Source organism: Elephantulus edwardii, unplaced genomic scaffold, assembly GCF_000299155.1.
Source record: "Elephantulus edwardii isolate Elephantulus edwardi_28Jun2011 unplaced genomic scaffold, EleEdw1.0 scaffold00088, whole genome shotgun sequence".
Lineage (NCBI taxonomy): Eukaryota > Metazoa > Chordata > Mammalia > Macroscelidea > Macroscelididae > Elephantulus > Elephantulus edwardii.
The window spans coordinates 11,276,600-11,282,599 of NW_006399838.1; the positions used below are offsets into that span (position 1 = coordinate 11,276,600).

A 6,000-nucleotide genomic window follows, 5' to 3' on the forward strand; every position below is an offset into this window, starting at 1 on the left:
TGGAAAATGCAAATATTTTAGGTCATGTGTGATAGATACAAAATTGCGTGTTATATTTTTTACTATGGGTTACACACACACAGAGAGTTCATGTTCAGAGAAAGAATAAAAAGTGTTTACTCTTCTTTATTGTTGTTGTTATGTACTGTTGAGTCAGAACTGACCCATAGCTGACCCTCTGGTGGGTTTTCAAGGCAGTTAATCACAGGAGGAGATTTCCCATCCTATGGAGCAGCTTGTGGATTCGAACCATGTGCCTTCAGGTTTGCAGTGTAGATTCTTACCACTAGGCCACCAGAGCTCCAAGATTTTATTAAGTCTCTCAAATACCAATGCCTTTGCTGTCTATAAGACCACCAGAAAATACCATAAATGAATAGCTTTTAAAGATAGGTATGCATTTTCTTACACTTTTGGAAACTAGTAGTTGAACCTAGGGCGTTGGGTCTATGAGAGAGCCCTTAATCTCAGTAACTCTGGGTGTTTGTTAGAATTCCAAGTCTTGTAGCTGGATCATCACGAGATGTTTTCAACTGTACACATCTGTTTCTATTTTTTTTTTAAATAAAATTTTTTTATTTTAATTGTCATTTTAACAAAAGTTCACACAAAAGTTAGATTATTCATTCATTGTTGCACATTTTACCCCTCTCTTCCTTCCCCCTCCCCAAGTTGACTTTTTTCTTTTCATTAGTTTATTTACAAAATTCTAATACAAATTCAAACAAATTCTTTCAATTATCCTCACCCATCAAATTGTACAAGCCAACGAATATTTCTATTTTTTAAATTTTTCTAATGTTGTATTAGGTGCTATTGAGTCAATTACAACCCCCCCTAGCGACCGACCCTATGAACAACATATCTGAATCCTGTCCTATGGTGAACCATCCTCTCATTTCCTGACAAATTCGATCCCTTTGTGCCAGGCAGCGTGTCAATCCACCTGGAGGAGGGTCTTCCTCTCCGCTGACCCTCCGCCTTTCTGAGCATCAGGTGCCTCTCCAAGAAATAGCCTCTCCTAGCAACAGTCCTGGAGTCTGCGAGTCAAAGCCTCACCATCTTTGTGTACAAAGAACACTCTAGCTGCACCATTTCCAAGACATTTTTGTTTTTTGGCGGTTCATGGAATGTTCAGCACTCTTCTCAAACATCCATTTTTCTCGAAGGCATCAATTTTTCTTTTGCCATCTTTATTCATTGTCCAGCTCTCAGATGCATAGCTAATGATCCGAAAAATCATGGCCTGAATCAAACGTAGTCCTCAAACTGACATCATTACTCAATCATTTGGAAAGATCTCTAGCTAAAGGCAGACTCTCCTAGTGCAATATGTCTCCTGATTTCCTGACTACTGCTACCGAGGATGTGAACTGTGGATCAAAGTAAGATGGATTTGTTGGCAGGTTCAATCTCTTACGCATCTTTCGTGATGTTGCCTCCAGACCCAGTGGTAGAAGTGTTTGTTTTCATGACATTGAGACACAATCCATACTGAAGGCTGCATTCTTTGATCCTCTGCAACAAGTGCTCAGATCTTCCTCCTTTCACAAGCAAGGTTGTGTCATCTGCGTAATGCAGGTTGTCGATGAGTCTCCCTCCAATCCTGACGCCACATTCCTCTTCATAGAGTTCAGCTTCTCGAATAATTTTCTCAGCATACAGACTGAATAGATATGGAGAGAGAACACAATCCTGATGCATCCCCTTCCTTATTTTATCCACTTCCAAAATAACATAATTCTAGAAACTCTATGAACTTTGATAAATGTCAATCGTTGTAGAGGGGCTTCAAGCCTTTTGTTCATGGGTCACTACGAGTTGTGCTCTACTCGAAGGCAATCAATCAACAACAATGTTCCCTTGCTCTATTGGAACAACAGCCTCCTGGTTTAGGTATAGGCTCTGCATGAGCACTAGTAACTGCTCATGAAAAACCTATTATGTCTAAATATAAAACCCTACTTTAGGATTTCCTCATAGCATAATAAAGAAAAACCTCTATTTATAAAAAGAATCACATTTTTGGGGGCCCAGGGGCTAGTACTTCAAAATACTTCTTTCAGCCCACCATCTCCATAGATCTTAACAGATAAGGAAATTGAGATGGAGAAAAAGGAAGTGACTTGTTTGAGTGTTTCTCTCTTAGATGACAGAATGGAGATTTATAGGTCAGAGGCAGTTCATTGTTTCTTACATTTCTAGCATATCATTCTGATTTGTGAAATCTTTGTTTAATAAAAAAGAAATCAGAATTTAACTGTGCCAGAATTAAAGATTTATAGTATAGTTTTTGTTTTTTTTTTAAATTTTTATTGCTTTTTTGTGTGTGTAGCATCAAATCAAATCTGACTGGTACAGGAGAAGATTGTCCCTCCTTCTCCAACAGAGCATCTGGTGGATTCGAACCACTCACCTCTGGGATTGCAGTGCAGCTTCTTGCCACTAGGCTACCAGAGCTTGCCAGACTTAGAGATTTATGTCCTAAACCTCTGCAATCTTATTACAGTCTGGTATCTTTACCAGTGTAAATTAAGATTTAGATTAAGATGAATTTTAAGTTTATTAAATATGAGAATTTTTGCTGAGTTATGTATATTATAATTTTTTACCATTTGAAAAAAACTTTTAATCAAGTGGATAATATTTGGAAAGTTAGGTGAAAATCTATTCATAAACTATAAACTTTATTTGAATAAAATCATCAATTGGACTCATGAAATAGTCAATTTTTTACTGACATTTTAGACATTTTTAGGTTATAAGTGAAAGATGAATTATGATCCCATTTGAATGAGAAATAGGGACTAACAAAGTCATTCATTAGGAAATTATCATTATACTATTAAATCCTATAGAACCCATTGTTGTTGTTGTTACTAGGTGCCACCAAGTTGGGTACCACTCATAGTGAAATTATAAGCAACAGATCTGCACTTTGCCCTACCCTGTACCACTCTCATGACCTCCGATGAGCACAAGCTTTCTGCTACAGTCACCGTGACAATCCGTCTTTGAGAGTCATCCTCTCTCTGACCTTTGACCTTTTCCAGCATCATGTTTTTTACTATGGACTGTCCTCTCCTAACAACATGCCCCAAAATATGTGAGATGAAGTTTCACCATCCTTGCCTCAAAGAAGTACCCTGGTTACACTTCTTCCAAAGCAGACTTACCTTTTTTTTTCCTCTTCGGCTACCTATGAGATTTTCTCCAACACCACAATTCAAAGGCATCAGTTCTTCCATCATCCTTATATATTGTCCAACTTTCAGATATGTAGGCAGCAATGGAAAATATCATGGCTTGGATGAGATGCACTTAAGTTTTTCAAACGGACATCATTGTTCTGTAGTACTTTGGAGAGGCCTTTAACAAAGTCATTGTGTTCATGTGAAACCTATATATGACAAAGCAATAGTACAACAAATTGACCAAGAAGCAGTTATCTGAACAGGACCGGGGAACATTGCATGGTTTAAAATCAAGAATGGTGTATGTCAGGGTTGTTTCATTTCTCCATATCTTTTCAATTTGCTGAGCAAATAATTTGAGAATCTGGACTAGTAGGTGGCATCAAGATTAGAGGAAGACTATGAACAACCTGTGTAATGCAGATGACATAACCTTGCTTGTAAAAAGTGAACAAGACTTGGAACACTTAATGGAGAACAAAGACGATAGCCTTTAATATGAGTTACATCTCAACATCTACAAAATAAAAATCCTTATCATTGGACCAATAGGCAACATTGTGGTAGATGGAGAAAAAGTTGAAGTTGTCAAAGGTTTCATTTTACTGGGATCCACAATCAACACTCACAATAGTAATAGTAGTAACAGTAGTAGATGTAATAGTAGTAGTAATAGTAATAGTAAAGAAGTCAAAGGACATGTCATACTGGAAAAATATGATGTCAAAGAAAACAGTAATAGAGCCATATAGAAGTTTACACACACACACACACACACACACAAAAGTGCCACTAGGAGAAGCTTCAGAAGTGGATGCAGACTTGAAGCATTGATAAGTAGAGTTAAGAAAAGGCTGCCCTCTTGCACTATGAGTAAAGGTAGCCAAAACTAAGCCAAAAAACCAAGCCTAACAGAGTTCTGGTGGCTTAGAGGGGAAAGGAATTGTGTTGCCAATCCAAAAGTATTCAGTTTAAACCCACTCTATGGGAGAAAAATTTGACAATCTCCTCCCATGCCATTTACTGCTTCTGAAAGCCCACTGGAGGGTCAGCTGATTTGGTTCCGACTTTATGGTACTTGACAACAGCAACTGCAGTCTAGTCAGTTCTGAGTCATAATGACCAGGGGTCAAGTTTTTTGAAGCTGTACATCTTTACAGGAAATGCCTCATCATTCTTCCAGGAGTAGCTGGAGGATTCGAACTGTTGACTTTTAGGTTAGCAGCCCAATGTGTAGCACACTATGAAAGGTGTGCAAGTAAACATGTTAATGAAGATTCAAGACTACCCACAATGAAGGAGAGAGAGAATATGAATATATCAGAGGCTAAATATTGATAAGAAAAAAGTCACTATGGCTGAGAAAGATGGGATAAATTATGTATGCATTGAAACAGATGAGAGTGAGAACTGTTTAAAAGGGATATGTGATTAGGTATTTTTGTCATGACAGGAGTCCAGAGCGAAGGCTGCATAGTGGAGTGGACCTGGGGGGAGGGATTTTAAAACAATGAAAAATTTTTCTTTTACTTTTCAAAGAGAAGAGTGAGCTGGAGGGGAGGGGAAAGCAGGGAGAAAAGTGCAACAGTGAATGAATGGAAATCCAAAATCTCTGTAAATTTTCATTGAAATTAATAAAAAAAGGAAGGAAAAAAGTCACTATGTTGACTGTAGAAGTAAATATCTTGGAGGATCTTGAAAACTAGTCAAGTTTATAGTTGATAAAACATGAAACAGGAGAGTATTTTTTATTAGAATTGGACAAACCTGGTATAGCAAGATTTTAAGGAAGCTCTTTCCAGTGTGTTTTAAAAAGGAATAAACTACAATCACACTGGACAGATATAAGGGTTATTTTTTTGTCATGTGGAAATAGAAATGAATGTATATGTGTAATGCTGAAACAAAAAGCCTTCTGAAGCAAGAATTATTAGGACTTGTGGTTTGAAAGTTGGGAATGAGTGAATTATCTGTGAGTACTCTAAAAATATCCTGTTAGTTTCCAAAAAGGGAAAGTTTCATTCACTGATCACAGAATCCCTTTCAGGCCCATTGCTCAAACCCTTCCCATCTTATCTCCTCAACATTGGCAAAATCTATTTTTGGAAATACTTCCGTTTCTGTCTTCAAAGAAGTCTTTTTTCTCTCTCATTTTTTCATTTATCCTGTCATGCCCCTCAAATTTTGCTACCTCAGCTCTTTCCAATCTCTTCAATTTACTGACACACGTTAGTGGGTTTCTTGTTTTCAAGACTTAAAAGGCTCTCCATTCTGCTTCTGCTTCTGAGGTCTTTACATTTTTTTTTTTTTTTGCTTTTACATGCTATACAACCCATGAACCATTTGTTTCATAAACATGTAAAGTCTGAGTCTTGCCTGGTCTTATCCTCTAAACCTAGACTAAATCTGAATGCTTTACACTCAAATTATATTTTTGTAAACAGAGATTAAAACATACTTACATGGGAGGACAACGTGGTCCCTGTTTTTCCCCCTAATGCACGCTATAATATACAGTGCAGAGTTTTATGGTTTTCTATTTATCAAGGTTTTAAAATAACCTTGTTATAATATACTTAGTTTTCCCTCTGTTGCATGGATATATATGTTGTACTTAGAGTTTATGCGTATTTTTATCTCTGTGCATCTATATGATCCCATTAAAGTTGGAAATATTTCAGTACTGTATTTTTTTGTTTTATTTCCTATCCTCCTTCCTTTACTAAAACCCTCTTTGCATGTTAGATGCTTGATATTGTCTCAAAGGCAAGAGAGAAGTATTATTTTCCTTTTCCTTCAACTTTTA

At 37.0% G+C, this 6,000-nt stretch overlaps 1 protein-coding gene across 1 annotated transcript in view; it reads left to right on the plus strand.

Moving 5' to 3' along the window:
• WDR49 (WD repeat domain 49) overlaps positions 1–6,000 on the plus strand; it is a 199,406-nt gene that overhangs the window by 54,127 nt on the left and 139,279 nt on the right. The window lies entirely within an intron of this gene.